The sequence below is a fragment of the Denticeps clupeoides genome, chromosome 17 (assembly GCF_900700375.1).
Source record: "Denticeps clupeoides chromosome 17, fDenClu1.1, whole genome shotgun sequence".
Classification (NCBI taxonomy): domain Eukaryota; kingdom Metazoa; phylum Chordata; class Actinopteri; order Clupeiformes; family Denticipitidae; genus Denticeps; species Denticeps clupeoides.
In genome coordinates, this window is record NC_041723.1 from 11,495,922 (window position 1) to 11,515,015 (window position 19,094).

The following is a 19,094-nucleotide window of genomic DNA, read 5'->3' on the forward strand; positions in this document are numbered from 1 at the left end:
CCCAGGGGGAAAAAATGCTGCCGCCTGAGATCTGAAGTTTTGGTGGTGCAGTCGGGCAGTGCTCCAGTGCACTTTGCCCTGTTCGTTTGTACATAGCATTTCATTTAAACAAACCCTAGAGTCAGCATGACATTTTCAATGTTCACAAAAACAAAAAAAATACATCAATTAGAAGGCAAAATTTAATCATAAATCACAAACACGTCATCCCAAAACTGCTGTTCATAAATGATTAAACAATATAATAAAATATAATGACACATATTTACATGGGATACAATGGTAATATAAAAAAATGCATAAGGAAGTAAAATAAAAAGAAAAACCATGTAAATACTGCATAAGACTAAAGGCATAGGTACATAAATCAACTTCAATTTCAAAATATTCTGCTGAATCACATTAATGAAACTTATGCTGAAGTGCGCTCCAAATCCTCAAGCAACAGCGAATCATATCATGTATCTGAATCTCAAGCCTATCACACAGAGAAAGAATTTCTAGAATGTTCAGAATTTCTCCAGTTTATGCATAAATGTAATTATATAATGTTTGGTGGTGCTGTATGAAAAAAAAAAATATATATATATATATATATGTGTGTGTGTGTGTGTGTGTGTGTGTGTGTGTGTGTGTGTGTGTGTGTGTGTGTGTGTGTGTGTTTATTTATTTATTTATTTATTTTTTTATAATATTGATGCCTGGGTTTTTCAGATTGTTCAGGATAGTGGATAATATGAAAGAATCCTGATTAACTTGATTAACACTAGAGACCAATATATAATCTCTAGTTCCAGTGATGAAAATAATTGTATCACTTTTTTCTTGCCTCTACTGTTACAGTGGTAATATACAACTTGTAACAAATGACCATACCGTGGTTTTTTCTTTTCTTTTTCTACCCTCTCTAGGGAGTTTGAACCGCCCAAGGACAGCTCGGCTTAGCAGATGTGACAGATCTGGAACTAGGGTCACACCAGCCCTGTGCCAGTCTCTCTGGGCATGCAGCCGCCACTGGCATGTGGAACTCGGCTGGCACAGCCACCCAGTGCTGGTAAATTTTAATTCAGTAGTTTTTTTTTTTTTCCTGTCCCCCTGCTCCAAAATCCTGCCCACCCCTCTGCTTGTCCATCCCCCACCTGTTACCCTGGTTTATGCAAATGCATTTCGAGGTATGTGCTAGCTATCTCCCTGCTGGAAACACTCTGCCCTTGTTGCTCCATATAGCCCAGCTCTAGTGCACCGGCTATTGATAAGGCTAATGTCTCTGATAGCCGCTTCGCTTTCAAGTCCCGTCACAAAACCGCCGGCTCCCTTTCATGTTGTTTTCCCAGCCAAGGACAGACAGGCCTCCCTATGGGACTCAGCTGGCTAATAAGTAATCGCTAACTTGCTGAGCCCGGCACTCTTTCATTCACACTGCTCTTCACCCCTTTTTCTTCTTCATCTGTCCTCCGGGATGTTTCTTTCTCGTCGAAAGTGAATATGTGAGCTGTCACAGGCTCCGCGGGAGGAATGCTCTCGTCGCTTCTTCTTGCCGCCGCCACCTGCCCTCTCACACCCCCCCCCCTTACCCCTCCCTCCCTCGTTCACTTTCTTGCCCTAGGCTCCACTCCTCTAATTCTCTCCCTTTCCCTCTCGTCCGGGGGCCACAGAGCAACTGTTCCTCTCGTCCTGTCACTCCATGGAGGACAGGCAGCGGGGGAGCATTGCAGACAGGGACAGCAGTGTATCGCAAACATATGGCGCTAAATTAAAACATTAGTACCACTTTATGACTTCATTTAGATCTCGCCAAGGAAAATTGATTAGGTGGCGGAGAGAACAAAGAAAAGCTCATCCTCGTACACTCCAGTGCCTTTGACTTTGGATCCACTCTTTATCTATTCATCTGTCTGTTTGCCAGACCAAAACCAGACTCATGCAGCTCTTAGCCATTTAGTTTTGGTTTGCTGTGGTGTTGAGTGTGGGTCTATTTTCCACAATGAGTACCATCTCTGAAATATATGTCTCTCCAAGAATTGCCATTTTTATGAGCATGCACAGAAAGTGATGATAGTAACTCTACTACATTAAGGATATTAAGAAAAATAAATTTAAAAGCAGCAGCCTTTATTATCTCTAGCAAGAGCCTGAGTACCACAGGTTGAGATCCAAGGATTTACTGCTTTAAAAAAATGGGGTATTAATTTTCTTGTAAATTTGGTTACGAAAAAACAGGTCTGATGCCAACATGTGTCTGTCTGAGGAGCTTTCATCCTCACTTGCCAGTCGCTACAGTGGAATTGATCCAGATTGGATCCATATTGTTCCTGGTGATCTGCCCTAAGGAACTTTCTTGTAAATGTAGCCTCTAGGATGCCCCTCTGACCTCTGGTGCCTGGTATTTTCTCAAAACAGCCAGCCTGAGACCAAATTCCCTTTCAGCGATTTCTCTGCTATTGCATAAACCCACTGATCTCGCAAACAGGGAACGTCGTTTGTCGTGTGCGTTGTGTTCACAAGTGTGACGGCTGCTGTGCAATATAAGAGGCGAGAAGAGACCCGGGTCTGCGGCTGTGACAGGAAATTCCACATGTTTGTGCCTGCCCCTCTGCCAGTAGCAGCCCACTCGCTCTCAGAAAACATTGACCCGCGTGCTGAACCCGCCCCTGCGGGGAGCGAGGGTCAGAAGAGAGCTTGGGGAGGGGGGCAGTGGGAATCTGTTTGTAGTTGTCGCCAGAGGCAAACTGCAAGTCAGCAGCCCCCGGGCAAAGGGCACAGGCTGCAGCTCTTAAAGAATGGTGGAAATACTGACACGCCGAAGATGTGGCTTCATTCGAGCCTGACACATTGCTCTTGCCCTTGATCTCAGATGAAGTGCAGATCTTGCAGATTCATTCCAGACTTTGACCACTAGTGTGCACACTGCATTCTGATGCACTGTATTTACTCTTTCCATGGCTTTCCTTTAAAGACTGTCACAGGATTGCAGAGGGGATGATCTCCATACTGCTTGTGTGCAGAAACACCTACTATAAAAGAACAGAACCTTTAAAAATTAAATGAAGTTTTTTTTTTTTTTTATGTGATCCATACAGAATACAGGACCCTAAAGTCCCAGCCCATCAGTTACATACCTAATTTGGAATTCCTGAGAGAGGTCAGAAAGAAATGACTTTCTGTTGTGAATGTGACCTCATCTTCAGAAACCTCACAAAGGCCTCTGGCTATTACACAGAATAGGTCATTAAATTATTAAAGAAAAGTTGACAGAGTAAAGTCGATGTCATGCCTCTTGTCCCTAGATTTATAAAAACCTTTGTGAAACAACAGGAAGTGGGTAGAGTCAACTTTATCAGCTGACTTGCAAAAAGGTCATCCTTTTTTTATGGTCCCGTTTCATTCGCCGCCGGAGAGAGGTGATAGCGTGATGTCTGTGTCCAACTGAGATGTCATGTAAAACTGCAGTATGGCTGTGGGCAATCAGTCTGACATTAGAGAGTGTGTTATCTCGGGGTTTCCATGTCATCCTTCATACAGTGCATGCATAGGATATCGTCCCAGGGTGATTTGCAGTAGTAGATGTCTTCCCAGATGTAAAATAGGATCCCTGCTGCTGAGTCATTGCTCATGAAGAGAAAGGAGATAGATAACCTCCCCTCTCCAGTGTTTGGTAGATAGATAAATTACACATTACTGCCTAGTATGAACAAATGAGTATGTCTCACATTCAGAGATTTTATGAAGATTTATAACCAAATGTGTAAAAATGACTGTCCATGTAGGTCTGCAGACAGGTTACCTTGATATTCTCTGGAAATCCAAATAAATAACTAGAGGGGGAAATAGCCTTTAGTCGCTGTGCATAAGGGCGTGTGATAAATGCCATAAAAGTGAAATACATGGCATAAATATCCATCTTGAAAGCATAGAGATATATTCACCCTATGAAATGTGACATTTTGACAATGGCAATGTTTTAAATGGCACTCTTTAAATGAAACTTTTGCTATATTCTATTTCATTTTTGGGATAAAGAACTTGCATCAGTTATGTTATGCTTCTTTCCTAACTCAAAAAGCCCTCTTTTTCCAGTAACCAATGGAAATGTTGTTCCATGACTTGACATTTGGAATCAGATTGACACATAAATGTCATTATGTGATGTTGAACGCTTAATTAACTCAAAAGAACACCTTAGTGGGGGAAACATGAATCTTTTTTTCCCCCACAGTTTGCTACAAGAAATGTGTGTTTATTGTTCAGTAATTTCAGTTTTGCCTGAGGATGGCTAATTTATTGCTTCAATAACAACACCTATGGTGATCCATTTTTCATTACAAACAGGCAGGCATTCACCAGCCACCTTCTACTGCAGTAAAAATAACAGAAATGAGAGACTTGTTGACATGTTCTTGCTCAGCAAAAGCTAAACAGCTGCAAGGTACAAGGGATTTGGGGGCCAAAAATAAGATTTGACCATTTTTCTCTCTGCTCATGTAGGGTCATAGACGTTGGGATTTTTCTGAAAACGCTTCACACGTGAGCGTAGTGTGGTAATAGGAATAGTGTGGAAAGTGTGTGGAGAGGTTTTATGGCAAAATGAAGCTTCGAGGGTTAAGGTGCCAGGAAAGTGAATAACACTTAACAGCAACACCTCCAGTGTGCTAAGAGCTCTGAGGCTCTTCCGGTTCCCTCCTTTTGGGAACCGGAGGGAGGTATGTGACTCTCCAGTGTAGACCACACCGCTTGGTAAACCAAACACACATGGTACCTGTTCCAGGCACAGAATCGCTTATTTTCCTTTGTTTTCTCCCGAGCCCTGCCAATGGTAGAGTAGATGGTAAAGAAGCACCGTTCAGCTTCACTCACTCAGGAGATTTATTATTACTAACACACTGAAACAAGTTGCTTACTCAGTGTCAGTGCTTCTGAATGAGGGGTTTGTGTTCTTGCCTTTGAAGATGTGTATTGGCTTTAACGAAACACAAACGAATTAGATTGGCAAATATGAAAGTGAAAGTGAAGTGATTGTCATTGTGAAGCACAGCAACGAAACGCGTCCTCTGCTTTTAACCAATCATCCTTGGTGAGCAGTGGGCAGCCATGACAGGCGCCCCGGGAGCAGTGTGTGGGGACGGTGCTCTGCTCAGTGGCACCTCAGTGGCACCTTGGTGGATCGGGATTCGAACCTTTTGATTACAGGGCTGCTTCTTTAACCGCTAGGCCACCACTGCCCCAAATACGGGTGGATGGTAATAGTGGTTACCACTGTCAACTCTAAACCATGTTGTCTCCCACAGCCTGAAGACATTCAAGTTAGGGCAATTTATAATATTAATGTGTCTGAGAACATGAAGCAATGAAAATGAACATGAAGCAAGTCGCTCTGGATAAGGGCGTCTGATAAATGCTGTAAATGAATATACAAATGGATGTATGGTTGGATGAATGAATGAACTAACGAGTCACAAAGCAAAAAACTATAACTGGAGAAGACAAGCAAAGGTGAAATGCGTGCATATGTGCAATAAACGTGTGAATATGGCACTGTGGCGCGTTTGTGTGGATTGCAGGAAGGAGGAGGAGAAGGCAGGATTTCAGAATGATGAGGAAGCTCTGGCCACATGATACGATTTCCCACTGTTCCTCCCTCACCCTCCCTGACCAATTGCACCACTTTACAGGGTCCCTCAGACGTGCCCGGTTTTGGACAAAGACATTCCAAAAGGCAGCAGTAAGCCAGCCACTGGACTCTGTGCCACACTGTTTCCACTCAAAGATCTGCTTCGGATAAGGATATAAAAAAATTGCTGCCATTACAGCCAATAAAGGAGTAAAAACAAAAGTGGGTAGAAATAGTTTTTTTTTTTGCAGTCCAGTTCATAAATCAGTATGTGAAGGAAAAACACTTGTGTGGAAACTTCCATAAAAGAGTTTCGTTCTCTTCTTTGGTTTCTTTCTCAGAACATGACTAACTCAAGTCTACATGCTTCAGTTGAATCAGACTAAAAAGCCAGGGATTACATGTAAAAGCATTGTTTCATTTCTTTATTTCAGAACTTCCTCCTGCTCGCACAATACTGCAAGACTGTATACCTGTTAGCATGCATATGTTAAGAGAACTCTGATGATTATGTTCCTGCAGGCTTATTTTACTGCCTAGGTGCATTCACTGATGTTACATAAGAACAAATTGATGAGAAGTTTAATGAGGCCGCCAGAACTGCTTTTATGTTCTTTGGCACTGAGTTGCTTAAAACCACACCTTCAAAAATAGCGCTAGGGCGTAAAGGAAAACATGTAATTGTGAAACGTATTCAGAATACAACAATGAATGTTACATTTTACAAATCAGTTATTCTGGAAAAAATGCTGGTAGTAACCTAGTGGGTAGCACACTCCAGAAGAACCAGAAGATCACAAAATCACAGGTTGAAACCCCCCTGAGCGAGACACTTAACGCTGAGTGTCTCCAGTGGGACTGTCCCTCTAACGACTGATTGTAAGTCCCTCTTACAATCAGTAGTTACAGGTGTGTGTGTGTGTGTGTGTGTGTGTGTGTGTGTGTGTGTGTGTGTGTGTGTGTGTTACATATATAATATAAACAGAGCACTTGCCAAATCTGCAACCTGTTGCTTCTTAGGTGAAAGTCGGATCTACTTGGACATAAGTCCATAAGTCCATTCAGCTTCATCTGTAGCAGGCCATTCAGTATTTGGCTCGTTCGTAGGAAGATTTTATTTGCCCTTAACATTTTTTCTTTGAGATGGTCACGTTCCTGTTTATTGGCACTGATAACCGGCTTTCCAGCCCAAGGGCTGTGGAGAGGCCATTCCTGAGCAAACAGGGGCGTTAAAGGGTGCCAGCGGAAATAACACCCACGGCACAGCTGATAAGATTACACAGCCATCACCTTTATCAGGCCGCCTGGACACTCAGCAACAACCAAACACGCCCAGTGCAGAGGACACAGCCTCAGCTCAAATACACATGCATACACACACGCACACACAGAGATATAGACCAACACAACTCCGCTGCCATGTAACAGCTATTCCAAGAGGGGTCTGGGCAGGAGACTCATTTTATTTATTTATTTTATTTTAAATATTAACCAGTTTCCTGGTCGCAGAAATGGCATGTCAGTCTGGCATTGACTAAAAGCGATTTCTTTTTAAGGACATGACTGGGTTCATTAACTTGTGAAATAATAAGTTTTAGTTTTTATAAGATGTTGGTGTGCATATTTTTGTGGGTCCAGTGGAGGAGGAGGGGGATGTACAGTGAGAATGAACTGAAAACTGTGTTGTGTTATATGCTATGTTATAATACTGTGCATCATTTTTCTTTTTTGGGTCCCACAGACCCAAACACTGGAGGGTTAGTGCAATCACCAAGCCACAGAGTTTCGCCAGTGTTTTTCTTGTATTGAGTATTTTGTTTCAGTTTTGAGTTAGAAAAGATGTCCCCTGATCTTAAGGGATTGGTGCAGTGGTGTGTGTGTGTGGTGTTTTTATTTGAAAAAAAAAAAATTGGAAAAGCATATATGCATATTTTTCTAATATTTTTTATAATTTTTTTACATTGTTATGTCATAAAAGGATATGGAAGGAAGGAGTCATGATGCATGTGTGATGTCACTCCCTTCACCCTATTTTACTTCCTCCGTCTTTTGACTTTCACCTGCCATCCTGGTTTCTCCACCTGCACCCTTCACCTTTTTTCTGTCTTCACTCCTGCACACCGTCATCTTTTCTGTTGCACAAAAATACCCCGAAACACACAAATTTAATTTTCCAAATAAACCTGTATCCTTCCACATTGAAGCCAAGGTGCTGGAGAGATAATAATAAGATCAAAGCCAGTCAGTAAAATCTCCTCTAAGCTGTACCTCCCATAGAGGGCGCAAGCAAGGCAGAAGCAGGGAAAGACTCTATGGTCTGTAGCTGCTGCTTCTGCAGTCTGCATGTATGGGAGAAGAGTGTTGGACCGCAGTGCCTCACAATCTCAAGTCCCATATCTCTCAGTCACTAGACAACACCCTTCATCACCCTACCCTTCTGACCCCACCACGCACGGCCACCACCGGATCTCCCTTTACAGTACAAACTGACTGTCTTTCAACCCCCTTATCAGTACATTGCAAAATATGTTTAAATAAATGTTTTTGTTAGTCTTAAATTTTGTATACATTTCGTTCAAATTTCTGTTAGACTTTTTAGATCAATTTATAACTGTGTAATTACATAATGACTGCGTGTCTGCATGTGATGTAATTCCAGTGTTATTACAGTTGTTATAAGAGGTTGGGGATTCCCATGTCAAGAACCAAATGTAATTTCTAACAGCATTATGTATGTTAATGTGGTCAAAAATAAAAATAAATAATTATTGATGAGAGGATCAGCAATGTGACAATGTGTTTTAAAAAGTGTGTGTTTTAAATTTAATTAAGAATTTTACAATCAATGTCACGTGACCTTTTTTGTTCAAAAAGTTGATCTATATGCATAAAATTAGGGCAGTGTCTGCACAATCTGTGAATATGTATCACCAAGCAACCTACATGCACACACGCACTTGCTCACACACAGACTCTTATATACACCAGTTGTCATGCTTCACTGTAAGTTGTCTTAGCATGGTGAAATATTTTTTAGTTTGTGCATCATTATAACAGTGTGTTCTAACCTCACCACTCTTTAACCAGTGGTTTGCCCTAGCCCCTTTGATACTAAGAAATGTTCATCTTATATTTCTTGGGGTCCATCTGAAAGCCACATACAGTATCTTATGCGCAACATTGTCATAATTCATCATATTATGGATTATAACACCATGAGAAATGCCACCATGAGTAATGAAATCTATCTCTCCTAAGGGCATCTGTGTCCGGTTGGGACCATCTGTAGCCGTGTATGGTAACACCTTCACAATAATGTGACCAGTGCATTCAATTGATCCTGGGAGAGTGTGATTACTGATGTGTTTTAATGGGATACCACTGTGAGTTGCTGTATTCTTTATATGTACTTAATCCAAGAGTCATAGAATTTAGTTTGTTACTGCTTGTTTGAATGGATATATTTACCATTATTTTTAACATGTCCTAATATTGATCATGAAGATAAATTTAAATATTTTTTTACAACTTTAATAGTCATGTATTGTGATGAATGTTAACTTATCAGTGGGAATAGAGAGTGCGATAACAGAAAAATTTCCACCACCCAAACATGGCAATTATCAACCAATCACAAGGGAGTGGGTGCCCCTGTCATGTGCACATATTTCTGCCTGAAAATGGTTAACGTTTAGTTAGATTTGCTGTGAGCACTTCTGGAGCATAGTTGAACTGCTACACAGGCATTCCAACTCCTCCGGGGTTGCTGCATATGTCTTAAATAAAGAGAAATCTGTCAAATACCTCCTCAAAAATGGAAACAGGAAGAATAGTTTTTCAGAACCCACAGATGTGATGTAGGAATTAGCCTTAATCAGTGAGACATTTAGAGAATTCCTCTTCTGGGTGCCAGTGAGTTCACCATGCATGGTGTTAAATAGGGAAAACTTATTTTCTGCCTCAAGCCTTAATCCAAGCTGTGACTCACAGTAATTGCATTACCGGTCAAACATGAATCCCTATGTGGAATAAATGGAATTTAGGATACATGAATGTCCATTTAAATGCTCTGTCTGAACTTTTCTCTGCATTCTGAATGAGATGAATGAATAGAATTTATACGATGGCCAGAGCGGCAGCGCTGAGCTCTGACAGAACTGCAGACACCGATTGTCGCCATGAGTGACAAAGGAGAACTCTACAAAGATCATATTATGCTGTAGGTCATACACAGTCACACAGTTGCTTTTTGGGAACAATCTTTTCTGCTGCGGACATTTGTGTACACATGCCATTCACTAACAGCCATTTTCAGCTACCATTGTCATTTACAACATTAGCAGTGTTGGGACAATTTTGGATCAATATGATGTTATTTGAATAGATGAAACAGTTGTTTTCTATCAAAACCCTTTGATTGGCAGTTTACAGGGACAAACAGTCTGTTTCAAGACAGCAGATTTAGACACTAAGATGAAATGAACTGATGAAGTGAAGTGATTGTATATACCATTATTATACCATTGTGCACAGCACACGGTGACACAACAAACCCATCACCCTTGGTGAGTAGTGGGCAGCCATGAAAGGGGCACAGGGAGCAGTGTGTGGACGGTGCTCTGCTGCGTCCGATTACAGGTCCGATTCCACCACTGCCGCCACTGCCCCACATACCTAGGGTTGTAAAGTAAAGTGAAGTGATTGTCACATGTGATACACAGCAGCACAGCACATGGTGCACACAGTGAAATTTGTCCTCTGCATTTAACCCATCACCCTGAGTGAGCAGTGTGCAGCCATTACAGGCGCCCGGGGAGCAGTGTGTGGGGATGGTGCTTTGCTCAGTGGCACCTTGGCAGATCGGGATTTGAACCGGCAACCTACTTAACCGCTAGGGCACCACTGCCCCAGGTTGGACTAACAAAGTGTGCTATGCACTAAGCTTGGGACTTGTTTGCTTGTGTAACGGCCAAGACGAATAGATAAAACTGCTTTGGTAGTTAGCTGTACCTTGGTTTGTGATTAGAATATAATCTTTCATGAAGCTTTTATAAACAGATTAAATGAAAGGATTCTGATGATTAACAGAATTGGATAACACATTTGGATAATTTAAACCCATGTCTATTAATACACCACATGCAAAAGCACAATATGTACATTTATTTTTATCTATTTATTTATGTAAATTGTTATGCAAAAGATGTCATCACCTCTTACACTTGTGAATAAGCCCAGTGCTTAGCATGTAGCATTGCACTGCTTAGCATTGCGCCAATTCACAAATAGTGACAAACAGACAAACTGGGGGAATATATCTTGTACCAAAACTGACTGGTTGAGATGCAGAGTGTGGGAGTGGAGGACGATCCTAAAACCAACAGATGACTGAATTGAAACTGTATGCACAACTCTAAAAATAAAAATTTGTTCCAGTTAAATAGGGATGTCACCTTCTAAAAAATCAACAACGTCCTCGGGCAGGGTGTGTACAGTAGGGACAAACCAGTGTCTGTGGGTGTATGTTCTGTGTGCATGCGTGCTTGAGCAGTTGTACAAATCCTTGTGCACACAGACATGCATTGACTCATGGGATTCGCGTTTGTTCAGTGATGCCAGCGTTACAGGGAAGTGGCTACGGCTATGACTAATCAGGTGCCAGGTGTTCAGCGCGGCCTGCTCTCGCTCCATTTGCATAGCCAGATGCTGGAGTGCATTTGTGCGGTCACCTCATCTTCTTCCCATTGTGCAACACTGACTGCGGCCACGCCCGGTCTCTGATGCTACAGCGTCAGTCACAGCAATCGCCATGGCTCTGCCGATTTTGAGTGTGTGACCGTGTCCAGTGGGCTCCTGCGGGTCAGGGTGCTTGGCCATTCTGGGTCAAGGGGAAGGGCAGGTTGTGTTACGAACGGCCAGCAGCTGCAGAGCTCAGTCGACAGTTTGAGCAGCTGAGGGATGAGGAGGAAATTATTAAAATAAACTGCGCATGATGCACCATTTATTTTGCTGAACTCCAGTCGTGTCGCACACATCTGGCCTCGGACGCACACACCCTGTTGACGTAATGGACGTAAATATTTAAAACAGCAGAAAAGGGTCAGTGAGTTGATCTGAGCGGGCCATCTTAGTGGCTCCAGATCATATATGTCAGGGGTGAGTGAGAAAGGGAAAAAGAGATTACGAGTGTGGGGAAGGATGGGGAAATCAGTCCTGATCAGTTTTTGTGGTTCTGTGACCCTGTATATTCAGGGCTTTGATCCCATCCAGCCAGAAAGTGCAGTATCATGAGTGCAGAGGGAGGGCTGAGTGTGAGTCATCATGGCGATAGGTGCAACTCTGTCGCACACATCAGAGGCCTTAGTGTGAAAGCTTCAGCAGGTCACTGGGACTTCCTGGGAAAGGTCATGTTTGTTCTGGCATGGGTAGTGAGGTCCTCTACATCACCATACCCAGGCTGTGGTGTTTCTGCATGGACATGACTCTGGGATTGGCTTTGGGGGTTGGGGTTACAACTGACCCCACTGCGGTCTCAATGCTAGTCACATGACCTTCATGACACCAGATGCCAAACATGCAACTATGGCCAATAAGCAACCAAAGTGCAGATGAAGGCCTGTTTGCAGCCCTCACTGACCCTGCCTTTTACGCATGTGTGTGTGTGTGTGTGTGTGTGTGTGTCAACCACTTGTACTCAGATCCTGTTTGGGGAGGTCTGCTGGTCCTGGCAAACACTGTTGCAGAGCTTATCTCTTGTGTTTTATGTTCTGCTGGGCCAGGGCACAAACAGCCCTTTGTGGTGGAGAGGTGGCTGGGCCCAGTCCAGGCTGACCCATGCAGCTGTTCCTCTCTGACGATGTTCCACTGGCCAACCCACTGTATCAAGCCCCAAGGGCTACTGCAGTATTGAGATGGCAGTTTAGAAGGATCAATAGCACACGTTCAGAGAGCAGGTCCACCATGGGCCCAGAGTTCTGTGTATAGCAGCTGTTATTATGTCCATTTGGCCTCTGTGTGGAGTACGGTGACCCGGTCAGGCTGCTTTGTCGGTGTGGGTGGGTAAGAGAAGGCATGCTTGGACTGGCCACACAGTTGATCAATCAGCTTGCCCAGCATCACCCTGAGGAAACAGGAAGTCTCCTGTCAGTAGAGGGTCAATGCATTGAGTGATGAGGCAGAAGGAATGGGCCCCCATGTGCTATTTGCAGTTTTCCTAAAGAAAGCCCAGCTCTGTCGTCATTTGGTATGAAGTGTGCTAACATTTTTCAACGTATGCTTCCGTCTAGAGGAAAGGGCCATTGCACAAGTGCATGAGATTTCAGTTGCAAACAACTGGCTTCGCAAACCTTTCATGCAGCATAATGGGGAGCTGGAGAGCTGGCTTATTACAGATTTTTCAACCAATTGAGTTTTAAAGCCTACAGCTTTAACAACATTTTGAAAAACTCTTTTGTCACATTAATGATTATGAGATCTTCAATTTAATTTAACAGAATCCTTTTTTTCAATTTATGTACTGGGGATGCTAGGCTAATCACTGTCAGCTAGCCTGTGACGATAAATCAATTGAGAAGATTTACCTATGTTTTACAAAAACTATATATTTATACATCATTAATTAAGTCATAAAGCATAGAACAGTAAGTTTTCTATTTCCACTCAAACTATACATATGTGATGAGTGAAGTTTTCCTTCAGCGCACATTCATAGCAACATGCTAATTGATTAAGCAAAATCCTAAAAAAATTCCGCTGTGATTCTTCAACAGAGGCAAACGGATGCGTGAAAGCACCCCAAAGCGACATGAATTTTGCACTGATTCCAGAGAGTGTATGGGTAGATAGGTGTGATCTTCCACCTTTACTCATGTGAGTGTGAGTGTGTGTGTGTTTGTGTTTGTGGTGTGTGCGCCTGAAAAAAGACAAAAGTGTGGGTTTGAATATCAGTAACAGAATAACTCTGGGAGGACACAGAACAGTTATTGGCGAATAATTTTTTGGTCTCATTAGAACAAAGTATCTCCCTTATAGGTCAGTTCATTCACCCAGCACCTGCAGCGCTGAACTTCCATAACTGAAACCGTAACCAGCACCAAGAACCACAGCAGCCGTAAAAAGTGGCTTTCATTCAACTTTCCAGTTTTCTATCATTAATGATTACTGCTCATTTTCTACATGCTGCATAATTAGATTTTTAGCATTAAGTAAAGAAGCAGTTTTCATTCAGTTTCTGCAAGACTGATTTAAAACTTTCCCGGACTTCATTAGTATATTGACATACAGATACTGTTATGAATATGCTGACACAGTTAAAAGTTGAGCGCTTGTAATTCACTCTGTTGTTTTATATAGTAAAATAGTTATATATTTTTTTTGAAAACATCACAACGTGCAGTACATGTCATGAGGGATGAAGACAGCTGCCCACACCGTCAGATTCCCCTAAAAAGGTGTGAAGCTCTACACCTCTGCAATCTCAGCAACTTCACTGTCCTACCCTACTATCACTATAGCAACGTGTGCCTTATCTCAAGCCCAAGTCACTGTTCATTCTCCCAGAACAAATAACACAGGAGGCCTCGAAATCAGGAAGGCATGACGCCCATTCTAAATGGAAGATTTCCCCTCCTCATCCCTCTTTCCTCCACTCCTCTCTTTGATGAGTCGCTCTGCCAGCGCCTGCTCTCAGTGTGCATGTCCTGGCCACAGCTAGTGAAACATCTGGATGACCACAGCAGCCATGCATAAACACAGCCCAGGCATTCCTATAGGATTCAAAAAAAAAAAAGAAAGAAAGGCGGAGACAAACGCGATTGAGAAGAGACAGCCCCACGCTAATCCACTGTTGTAAGCAGTGCCCTGCGAGTGAATGGGAAGGTAAACCTTTCACCAACAAAAACCTGTGCAGACCAAAGTCTGTTTCAGTTCATGTGTGGGTGGTGTCGGACAGTTGTTTACTTCGGCCTTTGTGGGATCATAAATCAAAGCGGCTGCTTTAAAGTGGAGGTTGATGTGGGGTGGATTTTGCTGCAGTCAAGAAATGCCAGTCTTTATTGACACCATCCTGGATAACGCTGCCAAGTTGCTCCATAAGCACACATTCCAGCCACTGTGCTGGAATAGAGCTGCCTTTATCTGCTGCTATTGGGAAAACGGGATGCTTTGAGATGAGGGGCCCTTGAAAAGAGGGTCGGAGGATAATGACTATGGCATTGTTCTCACTGCTAGATTCCCTTTCCTGTGTCTCAGAGCACACAGAAATTCCCCTCAGCTTTCACACTGGTTTGTCCCTCCAGCAGCCTGCGTTTCATGACGTGACAAGGCTGAAAGGTGATATGTCTGCCAGCACGTGAGACTGATCCATGGCATCGGTGGAGCTGTTTTGCCCTGCAGACACAGGAGGTCAGGAGAGGCCCACAGGCCTCTGCATCTGTGGGAACCACCACAGGGCCACCCCACTCTGCTGTTGAGCACCAGGCCAGTCACGCCAGGCAGCGGACAGAGTGGCCGCGTCCGAAAGGTCGTCGGCTCTGAGTGTTGGTCTGCAGGTCTGAAAGTCACCGTGAATGCAAATGCTCCTGGCGTGTTCTTTTAAGCCTCATTCAAAAAGATTCTTTACAAATGCATTGTAAAGTGCAAAGAACCAATGCTTTTGTACAAGAGAGAACAGTAGCTATTCACGCAGGTGCTCTTTTTGTCAACATTTACCCCATTGATTAGTCGGCACCTTTCAGCTCATTGTACAGCAACCATTCATTAATGATACAGTGTACTTATTTCAATAATGTTCATCTTAAATCAAATAGCAACCTCAAAGAACGGCGCATAAAAACACCTTTCTTAGGTGCTCACGATTCAAAGAAATTTGGAGAGAACAGAGGAACTTTAGAAAGATCTCGAACAATGGCGGAACTTAAGTCCTACACATCTCTGGCATCATTTATCTCTCCCATTTCCTGAGCTCTGAAGTTTTGGGGGGGATTCTGCTTTTGACCTTTTCAGATTTCCATTCAAGTGCTTTGTGTGTGCACTCCTCACTTACTTTGTGGGAAAAGAAATATGTGTTTTGACAACTTTCCATCTCACTGGCTTTGGTGATCCCCTGCCCCCACCCTCCATTTCTTAAGAAGTCCGCTCCCACTCTCCGCATTCCTGCCAGGTGAATTGAACCTTGTCTTAGTGTTAAATTAGTGTTAAATCAACTGCTCCTCCAGATGATTGAGGAATTTACTTTCAGAAGTAGGTGCAGGAAGTCCCAGGACCCTGACCTGTTTGGGTTTTAAAACATCCCCCGGCGCCGCCACCCTCCACAATCTACTTAGTGCACTTACAGAACATAAAAATGAAGAATTTATCAGGAATAAGAAAGAAAACCTGTCCTTCCTTCCCACATCCAAGTGCAATTATGTGTTTTAGCCAATGTTACCTGATAGGATCAAAGGTAAGATTAAAGAAACTCCATGTGATTCAGCTTAACAGATAATGACAGGTAGATTCCCAGTAATTACCCCATATTTACCCTAAGTAGTCTTTGTTACAACAGGATGCGGTGGTGTGTGCATTTTTAAATTGTCTGCACTTGGGACGGGGGATCAGTGGCATTAGGTTATGTAATGTATACATGTTATTTGAAAGGCAGAGCTGCTACGCGATATGGTGGTTTCTGAGGGGCAAGCGATGGTGCAAATTTAAATCAGCAGCATGTGCTGTGAACCGAGTGAATGATAAAATAATCACCTCGCGTTCTTTTTTACCACATTGTTGTTTCAGGGGTTGGAGAAATTCTAAGGAAAGCCTGCAAGGCAAAACAACTCAGGTAAGAGCGACATTCCACCGTTTCATCTGTTAATTTTTATTGTTCCACAAGTGCTGCCTTTGTCAGGTTTTCTGATGTGCGTGTCACCATGTCTTTGTCTTTTGCTGACAGTTTAAATGGCAAAATTTCATGGGAAAATGATCTTTCTACAGATCACATTATACACATTAGGACACAGAGGACACACTTTCTCACTGTATTCACAGTTCTGATTCTAATGTGGGGGGGCATATTTGTCTGGGTCTTCCCTGGAATCCAAAATCAGCCTCATCCCCCCACACCATGATTGTCTTGGCATACAACATCTCAGAACAGATCTCAGCTACCCCTGGTTTCTTCTGAGAAGTCCCACGACAACTCGAGCGCCTTTTGTTACCACAAGGAGTTCTCAAGGTCTTTCATTTCTGTTTATGTCTGTCAGAAGGTGAAGCTCCTTAAAGTACTTTGTGCAAATTCCAATGATATCCCCAGCTGAGGTATTGTCTGGGAAAGTCTGACCTTGATCTTCAGAGTTATCAATCAGTCTGTAATGCCAGTGTCTTCAGCCTTTATGATCTGCCACTACCTTTGCGGACACTGAAGACCTCTGTGGCAGCCAGGCCCAGAATAACTTTCCGGTTTGACAGAATTGTGCCATGACAAGTTGCATTTTTAGCAGGTGATTCTATAATTGAGGCCTTGGACTAGTTTTAACCAATGGCTTCATTTTTTATGGTCTTTGTATGGCACAATTTTCTGTACCCTTCTGAGGCTAAATATAGGGTAAATATACTACATTTTGGTCAAAGCATAATGCTGGGCCCATCTTAGAAACAGGAAAATTAAGATTCATGATTTTTTTTATGTTACATCTGCAGAGCGCACATTATAATGACGAAGGATCAGGAAGTAGCGTGTGAGCTTTCCATCATCGGGCTCCTCCCATTTTAAACTAATTTTATAAAAGTATAATTAAAAATCATGTTATGCATGACATGAAATAGTTACATAGCAACAAAAAGAATGGTTTCTGTTCTCTGAGATATGGACTGTTCTTTCTTGGATGCCTTACCTTACTCTGGCAAACAAGCCCCATACTTAGCATGTAGCACTCTGCTTAGCATAAGTCTGAAAGGGTCCACCATTTATTTATTTTACTTTTATTTGTTATAGCTGTGTTTGTGTAAATGTTTAAAAAAAATGCCCTTATTGACCACTTCAGAGTCCCATGGTGGTGAAGTGATACTTCAGTACTTGTGGCGGTATTACTCCAGTGCTCAAATTCACACTTGTGTTCAGATTTGTTTAGGATTTTACCAAAAATAAAAATTTGATCAGCCTCTGCAGCTGCTACATCACAGTTGACCAGAATCAGAGGCCGATGGGGCGGGCAGCGGGTGCTAGATTCCACCCCACCCTGGAACACCACTCTCCTGGAGCTCACATCTGTTTCAGTGGTCTGTTCCCTCCGTGGCTCACACTCCAAATCTGACCCCACATTTATGGAACGGGACTGCGCTATGGCACTTTGTTATGACTTTTTTTGTGTGTCTGCTAAATGTTGCGCGTATTTTTATTTCTGCGTTATCTTTGGTCTTGCTCGTCGGCTCCTGACTCTTCACATTTCGAGTGGACGTTTGACTTTGATGCTCGCGTTAAACAAATCCTTCGACTGGAGAAATGCAGTTCAAGCACAGGTAACAGTGACTTATGGTACTTTGTTTTTTTGTTTTTTTTTTTCGTTTTTTTTTTTGCAACTTCCTCTTCCTGGTTTTTTTTTCCCCTTGAGGGGCCTACTTACAGAGTGAGACGCTTTGCTCTTGGGGCCCTCATCACTGAGAGCTGCCGGCCTGTCCCCCCAATTTGTCTGCATTCGGTAGCTATGTAAAGGAAACATCTGTTTCTGCGTGATTCTGGTTGTGCTAGCTTGTGACAGACAAAGGAAGAGCTTCTTGTTCTGCACATCTACACACACACACCCACGCACACTTACACCCACGCCACACTCACATGCATGCACACCACCGCTGCACAACAACAGCAGCACACACCTCTCTCATGCTATAGCATTTATGTTCTTTTGCAACACTGCAGCTGCTGTGTGTGTGTGTGTGTGTGTGTGTGTTTGTGTGTTCATTGCATTTGTATGTATATTCCTAGACAACAGACTACCTTTTGAGAGCTAAATATTCTGTGTTTGGCTACAGAATATAGAATATTATATCTAGTTGTCTTGTGGGTATTGATCAGTACATATTCCCTAAGGTGGTGTAAAGAATAGTGAACACACTTGATCCCCAGAGACAGGTCCTTAATCCTGGGAAGAAAGGGCCACAGAGGCGGGTCTAACAGGGAGGCGGACTGTTACTTTCCTGTGCGATCGTCTTGACCAGACACAGAAATAGATGGGAGTTGGCCGGCTCCAGCAGACTTTAATAATAACCCTGCTACCAAAAGGGAAAAGCAAGACCTCTCCTTCCACAGCAAGTGGTGGGAAGAATCGATCACTTCCTTTTGGCATCTCCAGGGACAGAGGACAGTGTCCTTGTTCCCCTGGGCATCTGGAGGGACCTCTGATGATCCACTGGCATTATAACTTTTTCTTAGTATTAACGATTTTTTTCCCAAAAGTATATCTAAAGGGTTGTGTCTCACTGTTAGTTCATATGTTGGGCCTGAACTATTCTCTTT

General features: G+C 42.9%; 1 protein-coding gene across 1 annotated transcript in view; it reads left to right on the forward strand.

Moving 5' to 3' along the window:
• ccnd2a (cyclin D2, a) overlaps positions 1-19,094 on the forward strand; it is a 137,545-nt gene that overhangs the window by 57,125 nt on the left and 61,326 nt on the right. The window contains exons 2-3 of the mRNA XM_028957808.1: positions 912-1,054; positions 16,379-16,424. The gene's annotated coding sequence lies outside the window, so the exon portion shown is untranslated. The remainder of the gene's footprint in view (positions 1-911; positions 1,055-16,378; positions 16,425-19,094) is intronic.